Source organism: Musca autumnalis, unplaced genomic scaffold (genome assembly GCF_047663935.1).
Source record: "Musca autumnalis isolate F117 unplaced genomic scaffold, ASM4766393v1 scaffold_3, whole genome shotgun sequence".
Classification (NCBI taxonomy): Eukaryota; Metazoa; Arthropoda; class Insecta; order Diptera; family Muscidae; genus Musca; species Musca autumnalis.
Genome location: NW_027411866.1, coordinates 133,214,708 through 133,231,228, shown reverse-complemented (window position 1 = coordinate 133,231,228; position 16,521 = coordinate 133,214,708). Strand labels below are relative to the sequence as shown.

General features: G+C 35.7%; 1 protein-coding gene across 2 annotated transcripts in view; it reads left to right on the top strand.

Moving 5' to 3' along the window:
* Positions 1 to 226: 226 nt before the first annotated feature.
* Positions 227 to 16,521, top strand: part of Rala (Ras-like protein A) — a 103,060-nt gene continuing 86,765 nt past the window's right edge. The window contains exon 1 of one of the 2 annotated variants that reach the window (XM_073974461.1): positions 227 to 810. The gene's annotated coding sequence lies outside the window, so the exon portion shown is untranslated. The remainder of the gene's footprint in view (positions 811 to 16,521) is intronic. The other variant, XM_073974460.1, reaches the window with a different exon arrangement.

The following is a 16,521-nucleotide window of genomic DNA, read 5'->3' as shown; positions in this document are numbered from 1 at the left end:
CTTTAAAATCAGTAAACAAAAACTATGAAAATATGAATCATGTTGCTATGAATTGTGTAGCATGTGGTATGAACGGGTTAATTCGTGTACGTAATTATGAGAACGAACGACATGATTCAAATGCTGGTATGAACATGGCATAAAATCGACCACAAAAGTCGACTATTCGATTTTCTCTATAATAAAAGTCGACTGCTATATTTAGACTTTTCAAACAACAAAAATCGATTAATCGAAAGTCAACTTACCTATCCCTAATTCGTATTCGTCGAGTTCAGAGAGTTTGCAAGCGTTCGTCGTGCTGAAAAGAAGAAGCGAAAGAAAAACAAGAAAAATATCCTCAAATACTTTAAAACTGCAGAAAGTCTGTCTGCATTTATTTATACAATAATCAAAAAATTTGATAATAAAATTATTTAATATTTTTAATTAAATATTACAAATGTTCATGCGTTTTTCACGCGAACGAAAAGTATAAGCAACAGTAAGCAAAAAAAAAATCAACGAAGAGAAAACGCGCAAATATCTGTGCAAAAAATAACATATTCCGAAAAAAAGAGTAGTGAAGAAAGCAAAGCACACAAGAAGCAAATAGAAAATTGTGACAATTTTTTTGGTAAAAAAAAGCATTTACTAAAGAGGAAAGTGAAATTTTTCCTAATCGCCCGTTTTTATACAAAGTAATAAGCTTTTTGGTAAAGAAAAAATTCCACAACAAGAGTTTCATCACAAACACACACATTCGCGTTACCACTGTCAGGATTAAGGATTATTCATTCCAGCAGTCTTAGAATCAAGAAATAAAAAGAGGTAAGTGAAAAACAACCTAACACGCATATGGTATGGAAATGAGTAACCGGAAAAATGTTGCGAATTGTGTTTGAATGTGCCCTGCCCCTGTCTGCAAATTTTAGACAATATTCAATTCTAATTGGAAGTGTTCTATAAAGTGTTTTACATTTCCATTGCAACTAATTTTTGAGCTTGACAATTCTGTAAAAATGTTGCTGATGTTTCATCTCATTTAAATGGGTATGTTTATTATGAATACCATCATAGTCATCCGTTCATTCATCTAGCCAACAACCGTGCAGACAACGCCTCTTGTGGAATTCTTTTTTTGAAAAAGCAAATTCTGTTTCACATTGTTTTGGTTGCCGACAGACTGACGTTGTGTTACTTTTCGCTGGCATTCATCTCCCCCGCTACCCCTTGCCAGCACGTACCACTCCCTTTTATGAGCGAGCATAGCATATGGTGTGTATATTTCGCGTGTATCCATGTCTTTGGAGTATTGTGATGGTAATTTACTTTCCTCCTATTCTGGTTTCTGCTGTGTGTCTGTCAGACTGTCCAAAAATGTATTCATTTCACTAATCAATGTCCATTAATTTTATCAGCAAAGCAACACAGTCTAGTTGCCATTCATGTCATTGCCTGAAACAATCGGCTGGCCTTTTGAATGAATTGTTTTCAAAGTTTTTTTCTTCTATTTTGCATCAAATGATGACGTATTTCTTTTCACCACCCTTTTTTAATGATTTGTTGTTGTTGGTTGGCATGTGCATGCCAAACGAAAATTCCTATTTGAACTTTGCTCTAGGAAAAATGTCATTAGATTTCTCTCACTCTCGCCGTGTCCTCTCTTATAATTCTTATTTGAATTGAAGTACTCATTTATTTGCGCTGTCACACTTCCTTCCTATTCGTTTTTCCCTATTGTTTGTATTGTTCTTACTATGGGAAGCAAAAAGATAGTTGGCTTCCAGTGTTTTGTAAAGGATGAGGTTTTTTGATAAGGATCGAATGGTATTTTTAACAGAACAATAATGAAGATGTCGTTACATAATGGAGTTGTAACACGGGGTGTCTATTTTAATGCAAACTTTGACAGATATTGCCATGACTTCTATAAAACATTTGTTTTGTTTTGATATTCTAATGTGAAGTAAAGAAGTGAAGGCCTGGGTACATAAGCTGCCTCGCCTGCTTGCCTTGCTAGCTTCTGATAAAAGAATAAAGAAGCCCAAGCCAATTTTTGAACTAGGTTGCCCTTTTCTTTTTTATTTTATCAAGCAAGGCTTCTTATGTACCTAGGCCTAGAGTGCTGCTTCTTGGTTTGTTTGTAAAGTTTTCTGTCCAGTTACAAGAGTTGAAATGTTTTTCCGGGAGATCTTCATTAGAAAAGTTCGTTGTGGGATTAAAATGCAATCGCACGATCTAAGTCATACTTATCTAGGATTCGGATTCATGAGTGCTGTCTGTGATTTATTTATTGATCTGTCCCAGAAGTGCAATAATTTACTAATAAATTGATTTTACGAACCCCTGGCAGAACAAGTAAAAAAGTATCAGTCGGCTTTGCCGACAGAGATATAGGTACCCTCAGCCTGTGTATATTGAAACAATTTTTTTTTTTCCAAAAAACGCATGTATTTAGGGAGTTTTAAAAATTTTGGGTGTTTGAACTGACAAAAATGTTGATTAGGATTTAATATCAAAAGTACCATAGGGGTTTTTTAGAACTTCAGGGATGTTTGCTCAAGAAGTATGAACTTGCCCCTGAAACAACTTTTACCATCGCAATTGAGGCAGCAATGCAAGTTGCTTCAACAAAAATCAAAGTGATTCGAAAGCAGGTCTTATCCGAAATTTTGAGTGGGAGGTACCGGATGGAGTGGACAAATATAGACCATATTTGAACCTGATCTATATCTGGTAGATATATTAGGATGTGTAAAGTATGGACCAATTCGGCCACTCTCTTCAAGAGTTATCGTACTCACAATTTTTCCGAACATTTTTGAACTTTTGTGGGGGAGGTACCTGAAGGAGTGGACCGATATGGCTTATCTTCGAACTTAAAATATGTTTGGACAAAATATTACTAAGGCCAAACTTTGGACCGAATCGGCAGACCTGTTCGAGAGTTATTTTGCCCTCCAACCTCCTCACACGGTGTCATAGGGGTTTTTTGCAACTTTCAGGCTATTTTCTCAGGAAGTATGGACTTGCCCCTGATGAAACTTATACCGTCGTATGGAGGGTAGTGAATACAAGTTGCTAAAGCAAAAATCAAAGCGATTCGAGAGATGTACCTAAACTGAACTTTTCCAAAATTTTGTGTGGGAGGTACCCGAAGGAGTGGACCGATTGAGTCCATATTAAAACCTGATCTAAGTCTGGTGCACGCTCCACGATGGGCAAAGTATGGTCCAAATCGGTTACACCCTTTAAGAGTTATCGTGCGTACAAATTTTCCGAACATTTTCGAACTTTTGTGGGGGAGGTACCGGAAGGAGTGGACCGATATAGCTCATCTTCGAACTTAAACTAAGTTTGGACATCCCTTCGAGAGTTATCGTGCGCTCCAGCCAGCCAGACAGACAGACGGACGGACATTGCTCAATCGACTCCAAATTGTCTGAAACACATTTCGTCCAAACATACACTTGGGGTCTAAAACCATTATTTCGATGAGGCACATTTTGCCCGTATGAAAGTGTATATACCCTTCATAGCCTAAAGGCTGAGGGTATAAAAATCTGAAATTTTCACCATGGGTATATCTTCTCGTCCTGATTACAAAAAATATAAAGCTTTTCGGGGGGATGTCCATACTTCCCGGGATATGGGTCTCTGAAGTTCCGAAAATTGCATTGTTTACGTGGAAAACATTTACAATTTTTTTATGTAAATAATTTAGTTTTTATAGGGTTATGTATATAGTTAATATAAGATATTGGCCATATTGGCTTATTTATATTACAATGTAGAAATAAATAAATGAAATGAAATTTAAAAGAAAATTTTGTTTCCGTGCCCGACATTTGCACCTGTCCATAGGAGAAAGTTTTAAATATCCGGCCGAAGGCCGGCTACTTAGAGAAAATTTACAATTTGAAAAAATCAATTTGTTTCCTAATTTTTACTATTTTTTCGATATTATAAAGGACAAATCTGCAACCGTAGTAAAAATTTGTAGATTCTTGCAGGTGCGGGAGCAGACATTATTTGGTATAGGGCTTTGTAGACTTTGTTGTATATTATTTGATAATGCAATTTTAACCCGAACATCATTGTGCTAGAATGAAACAGTTTGGAGAATTCATCTAGGTGGAATGGGCCTAGGTAGTCTTCCATCACAATTTGAAGATTAGGGTGACACACACATTAATTCAGAGCTCCGAATATTCGCTCGAATTCCACTCGCGAGTGAAACTCTTCTCGAATTCAAGCGATTTGAGGTGGAAACTTGCCCACTTCCCCCTACCAAACAAAAACTTAATCCACCCCCCATAAAACGTACCCGATCCCCAACAAAACAATTGCACCCAAAAAAACTTACCACGTCCCCGCAAATTTTCACTCGCAAGTAAATCGGAGCCCTGCATTAATTACACACCAATTAATTGTGTTATCCAATTCGCACTGTTTCAGGACGTTTGCAGGATTTTTGATGGTTCCATATGTCGCTATAAAAGCATTTTTGCTTCCTAGTTTTCGCTTTATGTATCGGTATGTCTTTCTTGTGCCTTTTTCAGGATTTGACAGATGTAGCCCCACATATGATTATATATGGGAAGTAGACAAATGGTCTGTAATTTGAGAAGTGTATCTATCATCTTTTTTGTGGTCAGGTATGTCGTTGCAACCTAAATCTGTTTGTTAGTATATCGTTTTCAGTTATCCGGTTTGGTACCTCTGCGTCCAAAATTCTGCAAACTAGCTGCGTCCAGAAAGAATAGGGTGTGTTTACCTAGGCAGTTACTCATAGATGCAGAGTATCATGCAGGGCTTGGGTTGGGTATCGAGCTGTGACATTCAGTCCAATATGAATTAAGTCTTAAGTTTCACCTAATACATTGATGTAGTTAGTGGTCGGAATCAGGACATCATCGAACAGTGTGGCAGTGGATTTAGCGGATGATATTTTAGTAATCTTCAGATAAAAGAACCAGACTAAGTCAGCTATGTAGATAACCTATCACATTTTTCATCGACGATAGGACCTGATGCAAGGTTTGTGCAATCATCATTCATTATGATATCTATGACGTCTGGGTTGTGTGGTATTTCAGAAAGGTAGAGGTTAAACAGTTTCGGAAATATCATGCATTGGGGAACTCTCTCATTCACTCAACGAGTCGTAGACATCTTATTTCTGAATTCCACAAACGATTGGCGTCCACACATATAGTTAATTGTCCAACGTTTAAAACACGCTGTATGGAAGTGTTTTCTATATCCTCGAACAGCTAGGCGTGGTTGCGATATCGAAGGGTTTCGATAGGTTAATAACCACCATCACTGTTCGGTCGGTGCTCTGGTTCAGATCTCGATTGACATGTGTGGATATGGCGTATAATGCTGTTGCATTTGATATTGAACCACTGGCAATAGCCTCTCATCATGTGGAGAAGTAAAGAATTATAACATTAACTACTGGCGACTGCTGGCGTCGCTGCCTGGCTTCAGGGTGGTGCCGCTACCCTGACAAGTTTTCAGGCATTTGGTACAATATGGGTGGCTTATCAATTTCTCAACTCCGGGTTCATCCAGTTACTTAGGCATTCCCATAAAGATTTCGTGTGGGCCCAACGCTTTGAATTATGTCACGTTTCGTATTACATCTGTAACATCGCTCAATGTAAATTATGGCAGTATACGCCCCTATCACTCTTGGAGTACTTTTTAAATTGCCGGTTAAAATAACAGATACACCTCTTCGGGTCTGTCATTGTCACACCTTCAAAAGTAACAGCAGTTCTATCATCTTTCCAAGATTCAAAAGTGATATAACCGTTGCCCACAATTTACATAATCCCGAGCCAATGTTGCATTGCATAAGGTGGTCTACCTAATTGTTCGGCTTATGATCGCATACTAGCCTATTGACTTCAAGAGTAAATTCCCTAGCTCTTGGGTCTACAGGGTTTCTACGCCGAAACCCATAAAGCTCATTTGCCTAGGATGGAATACCATAGTTCATGATGAGCATTGAAGTCCCCTACCACCAGCCGGTTATTGTCCTCTAAAAGCGAATATTCATCGGCAATATGTTCACATTAAGCAACTCTACGTCGGCAGTTCCACACTTTACTGCTACCTTCATACATTCCACGTATGTGTCACTAGAATAAAACAAGACTGCGGAAGTGTTTCGTATTCCAACGACGAAGTTAGAGACACTCTGGGTGATGTTCTGGGCCATCAAGCAGCAACATAACTCATATCGCAGTAGTCTTGGTGGCGGCTAACACCAGAGCAGCCTCGAAAGTGCACCCATTCCCTACATCCATTACATCTCACCATGGACAAAATATACGAACACAAACAGATACTTGTTGTCGTAACGGTCCCTGGTCGAATATTCTTGTAAATTGTATGATGACGGACACTGCCTTGTGTATACCAATTGACTACAAATCGAAGCCAAACTCAATTCTTGTTTTTATGGCAGCTATAATAACGCCACTTTAATTGTTGTTGTGATACCCTTACCTTTCCACCGCACTTCCTGCAAGTCAATGATATCACTTTAGTAATTTTCATCTAATTCTGCCAGTTCCAAAACTGATCCTCTTTGTAAAGAGTGGGAACATTCCAGGTTCAGGTCATCATCATTAATGGGGATAATTTGGATTTTATTTAGCTTTTTTCTAGTAGGGAGTTTTTGGTGGGGTATGTTACCAACCCAACTACTTAATCCATGTCTTTTAACGTTCTCGTAGGTGAACTGGCATTGGATGTGCAAAGACCGTGAAAGACTGAAACCGACAACCCATGAGTGAATATAGAGACACTTTTGCCACTACGAAGAAATAATAAAAAATCGTGGTATACATTTTTCTTGAGTAATTATTGGAGTATCTACCTCTTTCTTAAGCTTATGATATATGATCAGGGTAAAATTCATGTCCATTAAGATAAATTCGTATTTAATTAGCGAAGACACAAACCTCTGTAGCGGAGACACAAACCGCTCTGTTAACGCTTTTGACTAACAGCGCGTCAGCAGAGCACTGTTAATGTTAACAGAACTACTCAAAAAAGGGTTTCTTTTTAAAAAATATTTTTTAGGGTCTTTTAGGAAAATTCTGCCGGGACAAAATGGGTACCATTGGAAAGCTTATCGAAAGGGTTATCCTCTGCGCTACTAAAATTTTTAAAAAATATTGCCCGATATCCCGATTTTAAGTGTTTTCGGGATAAACCCTGTAACAAGGATAATTATTTTAACCGCAGATCCTTTAAGGAAAATTCTGCCGGGACAAGATGGGTACCATTGGAAAGCTTATCGAAAGGGGTATATCCTGCGCTACTAAAATCTTTAAAAAATATTGCGCGATGTCGCGATTTTAAGTGTTTTCGGGATAAACCCTGTTATAAGGATAATTATTTTAACCACAAATCCTTTAAGGAAAATTCTGCCGGGACAAGATGGGTACCATTGGAAAGCTTATCGAAAGAGCTATCCCCTGCGCTGGTAAAATATTTAAAAAATATTGCCCGATGTCGCGATTTTAAGTGTTTTCGGGATAAACCCTGTTATAAGGATAATTATTTTAACCACAGATCCTTTAAGGAAAATTCTGCCGGGACAAGATGGGTACCATTGGAAAGCTTATCGAAAGAGCTATCCCCTGCGCTGGTAAAATATTTAAAAAATATTGCCCGATGTCGCGATTTTAAGTGTTTTCGGGATAAACCCTGTTATAAGGATAATTATTTTGATATGAAGGATATAAGGGAAAATTCTGCCGGGACAAGATGGGTACCATTGGAAAGCTTATCGAAAGGGCTATCCCCTGCTCTACTAAAATCTTTAAAAAATATTGCCCGATGTCGCGATTTTAAGTGTTTTCGGGATAAACCCTGTTATAAGGATAATTATTTTAACCACAGATCCTTTAAGGAAAATTCTGCCGGGACAAGATGGGTACCATTGGAAAGCTTATCGAAAGAGCTATCCCCTGCGCTGGTAAAATATTTAAAAAATATTGCCCGATGTCGCGATTTTAAGTGTTTTCGGGATAAACCCTGTTATAAGGATAATTATTTTGATATGAAGGATATAAGGGAAAATTCTGCCGGGACAAGATGGGTACCATTGGAAAGCTTATCGAAAAAGCTATCCCCTGCGCTGGTAAAATATCCCAAAAACACTTAAAATCGCGACATCGGGCAATATTTTTTAAATATTTTACCAGCGCAGGGGATAGCCCTTTCGATAAGCTTTCCAATGGTACCCATCTTGTCCCGGCAGAATTTTCCTTAAAGGATCTGTGGTTAAAATAATTATCCTTGTTACAGGGTTTATCCCAAAAACACTTAAAATCGCGACATCGGGCAATATTTTTTAAATATTTTACCAGCGCAGGGGATAGCCCTTTCGATAAGCTTTCCAATGGTTCCCATCTTGTCCCGGCAGAATTTTCCTTAAAGGATCTGTGGTTAAAATAATTATCCTTATAACAGGGTTTATCCCGAAAATACTTAAAATCGCGACATCGGGCAATATTTTTTAAATATTTTACCAGCGCAGGGGATAGCTCTTTCGATAAGCTTTCCAATGGTACCCATCTTGTCCCGGCAGAATTTTCCTTAAAGGATTTGTGGTTAAAATAATTATCCTTATAACAGGGTTTATCCCGAAAACACTTAAAATCGCGACATCGGGCAATATTTTTTAAATATTTTACCAGCGCAGGGGATAGCTCTTTCGATAAGCTTTCCAATGGTACCCGTTTTGTCTCGGCAGAATTTTCCCTTATATCCTTTATATTAAAATAATTATCCTTATAACAGGGTTTATCACGAAAACAGTTAAAATCGCGACATCGGGCAATATTTTTTAAAGATTTTACCAGCGCAGGGGATAGCTCTTTCGATAAGCTTTCCAATGGTACCCATCTTGTCCCGGCAGAATTTTCCTTAAAGGATCTGTGGTTAAAATAATTATCCTTGTTACAGGGTTTATCCCAAAAACACTTAAAATCGCGACATCGGGCAATATTTTTTAAATATTTTACCAGCGCAGGGGATAGCTCTTTCGATAAGCTTTCCAATGGTACCCATCTTGTCCCGGCAGAATTTTCCTTAAAGGATCTGTGGTTAAAATAATTATCCTTATAACAGGGTTTATCCCGAAAACACTTAAAATCGCGACATCGGGCAATATTTTTTAAAGATTTTAGTAGAGCAGGGGATAGCCCTTTCGATAAGCTTTCCAATGGTACCCATCTTGTCCCGGCAGAATTTTCCCTTATATCCTTCATATCAAAATAATTATCCTTATAACAGGGTTTATCCCGAAAACACTTAAAATCGCGACATCGGGCAATATTTTTTAAATATTTTACCAGCGCAGGGGATAGCTCTTTCGATAAGCTTTCCAATGGTACCCATCTTGTCCCGGCAGAATTTTCCTTAAAGGATCTGTGGTTAAAATAATTATCCTTATAACAGGGTTTATCCCGAAAACACTTAAAATCGCGACATCGGGCAATATTTTTTAAATATTTTACCAGCGCAGGGGATAGCTCTTTCGATAAGCTTTCCAATGGTACCCATCTTGTCCCGGCAGAATTTTCCTTAAAGGATTTGTGGTTAAAATAATTATCCTTATAACAGGGTTTATCCCGAAAACACTTAAAATCGCGACATCGCGCAATATTTTTTAAAGATTTTAGTAGCGCAGGATATACCCCTTTCGATAAGCTTTCCAATGGTACCCATCTTGTCCCGGCAGAATTTTCCTTAAAGGATCTGCGGTTAAAATAATTATCCTTGTTACAGGGTTTATCCCGAAAACACTTAAAATCGGGATATCGGGCAATATTTTTTAAAAATTTTAGTAGCGCAGAGGATAACCCTTTCGATAAGCTTTCCAATGGTACCCATTTTGTCCCGGCAGAATTTTCCTAAAAGACCCTAAAAAATATTTTTTAAAAAGAAACCCTTTTTTGAGTAGTTCTGTTAACATTAACAGTGCTCTGCTGACGCGCTGTTAGTCAAAAGCGTTAACAGAGCGGTTTGTGTCTCCGCTACAGAGGTTTGTGTCTTCGCTAATTAAATACGAATTTATCTTAATGGACATGTAAAATTCTAAGGCGATATAGCTATGTCCGTCTGTTGAAATCAAGTTTTTTTTTATTTTTTATTGTTCCACAAACATCCCAGATGGAAAAAGGGAGACTTCTCTCATATCAATGAGTGCACCCCGATTCATATTTAGCTCAATGATATGGGACCTACTGTTTATCGCCGAGTCCGAACGGGGTGTCTTAAGACACTACTTATGGAGAAGTTTTTCAAGGCTGAAATACTCAGGAAATGTCGCCAACATTACTGAGGGGTATTTTGCCACCGTTGAAAATTGTTTGATGTTGCTTGGCCGGGGAATCGAACCCACGACCTTCAGCTTGCAAGGCTGGTGTACATACCATTGCACCACGGTGGCACCCAGCTCGCAATTTTTAAGATAGCGCTTTGTAATTTGGTATAGAAGTTTCTATTACTCCTAGGATGTTTGGTATTGCAAATGGGCTATATCGGTCCACGTTTTGATATAGCTAACATAGAACGGTACCTCCCTATTCCCGATATTTTGAAGGTTGTGGCCTAAATTCCACAGGAATGTCTGAAATTTGTTATTTGGTCTTCATTTAGGGTACTAAACGTTCCGTATGAAATTTTCTGTATAGGTTCTCGCCTTCATATAGCCCCCATAGAACGGCCCCTCCCGATGTTCGGTATTTTAAAGGTTTTAGCCTCATGATCACTCCGAAATAACTGAAATTTGGTACATAGTCTTCGTTGGGGTTTACAACATTCTCCGAGAAATTTGTCGGTATTGTTCCACGCCTTAGTATAGCCCCCATAGAACGGTACCTCCCTATTTCCGATATTTTGAAGGTTGTGGCCTCAAAATTCCACCAAAATGGCTGAAAGTTGGTATGTGGTCTTCATTTGGAGTACTAAACGTTCCGTATGAAATTTGTCGGTATAGGTCCTCGCCTTCATATAGCCCCATAGAACGGTACCTCCCGATTTTCGGTATTTTAAAGGTTTTAGCCTCATGATCACTCTGAAATGGCTGAAATTTGGTACATAGTCTTCGTTGGAGGTTTACAACTTTCTCCGAGAAATTTGTCGGTATTATTCCACGCCTTAGTATAGCCCCATAGAACGGTACCTCCCTACTCGCGATATTTTGAAGGTTGTGACCTCAATATTCCACCGAAATGGCTGAAATTTGGTATTTGGTCTTCATCTGGGGTACTAAACGTTCCGTATGAAATTTGTCGGTTTAGGTCCTCCTTCATATAGCCCCCATAGAACCTACCGATTTTCGGTATTTTAAAGGGTTTTGCCTCATGATCATTCCGATATGGCTAAAATTTGGTACATTGTCTTCGTTGGGGGTTTACAACTTTCTCCGAGAAATTTGTCGGTGTTGTTCCGCGCCTTAGTATAGCTCCATAGAACGGTACATCCCTATTCCCGACATTTTGAATGTTGTGGCTTCAATATTCCACCGAAATGGCTGAAATTTGGTATTTGGTCTTCATTTGGGGTATTAAAAGTTCCATATGAAATTTGTCGGTATAGCCCCACGCCTTCATGTAGCCCCAATAGAACGGTACTATCAGGTATACGGTATTTTGAAGGTTTTAACCTCATTATCACACCTAAATGGCTGAAATTTGGTACTTACTCTTCGTTGGGGGTATAAAAATTCCTCCCAGAAATTTGCCGGTATATGTCCACGCCTTCATATAGCCACCATTGAACGATACCTCCCAATTTTCGGTATTTTGAAGGTTGTGGCCACAGCATCCCACCGAAATGGCTGAAATTTAGTATTTTTCTGACTGAAATTCGTCGGTATAGGTCCACGTTTCGGGAGATATATCGAAGAACGGTACCTCCCGATTTTCGTAATTCTGAAGGTTGTGACGTCAACAGTCGAAAGACTGTTGATTTGTTATTTAGTCTTCCATGGGGTTAAAAAATATTCCACAAGAGAATTATCAGTATAGGTCCGCGGGTTCCTATATCCCCCATAGAAGCGTACCTCTTGACTTTCGGTATTTTGAAGGTTTTACTGAAATATTGGAAATTTCGTATTTAGTCTTCTTTGAGTCTAAAAACATTCCGCCAGAAATTTGTAGGTATAGGTCGACGTTTTGATATGGCCCTCGGTACTTCCCAAATTTTGGTATTTGGAAGATGAACCATATTGTTTTACCGAACTTGCTGAAATTTGGTATTTAGTCTTCTTCATAAACGAAAGGAAACTAATTATTTAATTTTACTTCAATGCAAGTCGTGGTGGGGGGTATAACATGTTCGGCCTGGCCGAACTTAACGCCGTTCTTACACGTTATAATTAAATTTGTGTGGTAAAATGGATTCCCTTTTTTTGTGGATTTAATGTGGTGTTGGCCAGTCTTTTGACTACTTCTCCACAACAATCAGTATGGATTTATCCGTATCAAAAAAAGTCTCTTTGTTTTTGATTGAGCCCATAACGGCTTTTGAAATCCACTCAATGCCAAACAATGCTTAATATTATTATTTTCTGTGAACCCATTTGACATGACCCGCATAACAAGCTAAACTTACAAATTGAATTTTTCAGTATAATTGAATAAAAAATATGTCGCCTCAAACACGAAACAAATTCTGGAATTTCCTCCGATACCAGCAGATGATCTAAAAATAAATTCAATGATTCACTGAAAACATGACACATAAATGTTAATTGTTTTAATAAATATTGTGAGCAAAATTTATAATGAAGTTCTTCTTGGAAGAATAAAATTAACATTTGCGGTAATAAATTCGCAGAACATTCAGTTTTTTAATATATTTTTATAATTTGCAAATCAAGTGAAAGTGAAAAGCAACTAACATTTATTAAAATCAGTTATTATTTTGTCGGAGTTTTAAAATCTATTTCAAAAAAAGTCTCTCCTTTTGAAATTTGTTATTTTTGTCACTGATAATGTTGTTAATTTGCAGTTAAGTTATTCGCTTGTTTTGTGATAAATTGATAAAGTAACATTTTTTAGATTATGCATAGTATTTACTTAACAGTTAATGCTAGCTAATCTTATCAATCATAAGAAACAAACTTTTCGCATCGAATGCCACATTTTGTGTTATTTTTAATTTGCCATAATTTCAATGAAAAAACTTCTCAAGTTTCTCAAGTTTTGTTTTTCGTTCACATAAAAAATTATTAAGTGTTTAATTAAGTATATTTACGATCAATGAAATACACTCGGTCAGACAAAGTAATCATCTACAAGTCGTAAATATTCGAAAAAGGAGAGAGTAATTTATCTGGGGTGGGAACCCTATTAAGTCTGTACACTTTTTCCGATTTTGCTGAGACTTTGCGTAAAATGTCTTCCAAACTTGCATCAAAAGTTCCAAGGAGGCCTACAAACAGATCACAAAAGTTGAAAACTTTCGCTTAAGTGCAGTTAAGGGGCTATTCGAAATATGCAATGTTCTGGTAAAGTATTGAACCAACGACATTATATGTGCACTGTAATAACATTTATGTTCCAAAAGTTCAATCCACATTTTTTCTTATATTCCTGATTTCCAGCCCTGTTCTACGCCAATAAATGACGTCGTCATACTATGTACTATGTATGGAGAGCTTGTTTTGTAGGATGAGTAATGATGTTTTGACTTGTTTTTACTTCTGGCTAGAACATGACTGAATTTTGTTTGTTCATTCGAGTATTTGTTATTTTTTTTTTCTCCAAATACATTGCATTTCCAGCATGGGTTTTTGTTGTTGTGACATTGTTGTTTTTTTTACACAACAAAACAAATGATGATGACACAATTCTAAGTCTTTCTCTCAATGTTTCTTCGATGCATAAATTAAAGTTAGAGGTAAAGCTTGTGTGTGTGTGTGCGAATACAACAACAAAAATAATTATTAGAAATTTTGCCAAACAACATTCTTGGCTTTCTTCTGTTTCTTTTGACTGCTGCTCCACCACCACTTGCCTAATGAAATTTAAAAGCCAGTTAATTTTCAAAACATCCACAAGAAATTTCACTTTTTAATTACGCTTATAGTTTTAATGGTGTTTTAAAAAGATGATTGTTTTTTTGTTATTATGTATTTTTTAGAAAATTATTTTTGGTTCTTTAATGATTTTCTGACAACAGAAGATTTATTTGATGAAAGTGTTTTTCATTTTGATGTGACACTAGCAGCTAAAAAAACTGTGGAAACCAATTGAATTTCTATGAAAAGATTTGTTTTCAATAATAGCTCTGTTACTTTACCTGCAACAATCTTCAAGTTTTGCAACTTTTTACTCGAAAAGTGTTCTTTTACTTGATGTAAGCATATAATAGATATGAGAGCGGTTCACAAGTTTTGCTAATTTTTTATAGATTTTTATACAAGATTTTCTATTGAAAATATTGTTATTATCAAATCGATGCCCGATGTAGATTTTCTATCAAAACATTTTTTCAACAAGATTTTCAATAGAAAATGCTGTTATCGAAAATGTCTACCGAAATATTTTCTATAGAAAATGTTATCAACAAAATTTTTGAAGAAAGTGCTGTTATCGATGTGATTTTTTTATGAAAGAGCTGTTGTCGAAAGGTTTTTCTATGGCAAGTGCTGTTATCGACACGATTTTCTTTACAAAATATTGCTATCGGCTAAATTTTCTATAGAAAGGTGTCATGGAAGCGATTTTATGTAGGATATATTGTTATCGAAACTATTTTCTATAGAAAATATTGTTATCGACACTATTTTCTATAGAAAATATTGTTTTCGACACTAAAATATTGCTTTCAAAGAGATTTTCTATAGAAAATATAGTTATCAACGCTATTTTCGATAGAAAATATTGTTATCGACACTATATTCTATAGAAAATATTGTTATCGACACCATTTTCTATAGAAAATATTGTTATCGACACTATTTTCTATAGAAAATATTGTTATAGACTAGATTTTCTATAGAAAATATTGTTATCGACAAGATTTGCTATAGCAAATATTATTATCGACACTATTTTCTGTAGAAAATATTTTTATCGACACTATTTTCTATAGCAAATACTGTTATGGGAGCAATTTTAAATTTTTTTAAATTTTCTATAGAAAATGTGTCATTGAAGCGATTTTATGTAGGATATATTGTTATCGAAACTATTTTCTACAGAAAATATTGTTATTGACATAATATTCTTCAGAAAACATTATTATTGAAAAAAAATATATATAGAAAATATTGTTATCGCAACTATTTTCTATAGAAAATATTGCTATCGACTCTATTTTCTATAGAATATATTGTTATCAACGCTATTTTCTATAGAAAATATAGTTATAGACGCTATTTTCTATAGAAAATATTGTTATCGACACTTTTTTCTAAAGAAAATATTGTTATCGACACTAACTTCTACAGAAAATGTTGCTACCGACACTCTTTTCTATAGAAAATATTATTATCGACACTATTTTCTATAGAAAATATTGTTATCGACATTATTTTGTATAGAAAATATGGTTATCGACACTATTTTCCTTTAGAAAATATTGTTATCGACACTATTTTCTATAGAAAATGTTGTTATCGACACTATTTTCTATAGAAAATATTATTATCGACACTAAAATATTAATATTTTTTTCGGCACTATTTTCTATCGACACTATTTTCTGTAGAAAATATTTTTATCGGCACTATTTTCTATAGAAAATATTGTTATCGACACTATTTTCTATAGAAAATATTGTTATCGACGCTATTTTCTATAGAAAGTATTGCTATCGACACTATTTTTTATAGAAAATATTGTTCTCGTCACTATTTTCTATAGAAAAATATTGTTATTGACACTATTTTCTATAGAAAATATAGTTATCGACACTATTTTATATTTCCTATAGAAAATATAGTTATCGACACTATTTTCTATAGAAATATTGTAATCGACACTATTTTCTATAAAAATATTGTTATCGACACTATTTTCTATTTCCTATAGAAAATATAGTTATCGGCACTAGTTTCTATAGAAAATATTGCTATCGACACTATTTTCTATAGAAATAATATTTCATTATCGACAACATTTTCTATAGCAAAATATTGTTATCGACCACATTTTCTATAGAAAATATTGTTATCGATGCTATTTTCTGTAAAAAATATTGTTAACGACACTATTTTCTATAGAAAATATTGTTATAGACACTATTTCCTATAGAAAATATTGTTATCGACACTATTTTCTATAGAAAATATTGTTATCGACACTATTTCCTATAGAAAATGTTGTTATCGACACTATTTCCTATAGAAAATATTGCTATCGACACTATTTTCTATAGAAAATATTGTTATCGACACTATTTTCTATAGAAAATATTGTTATCGACACTATTTTCTATAGAAAATATTGTTATCGACACTATTTTCTATAGAAAATATTGTTATCGACACTA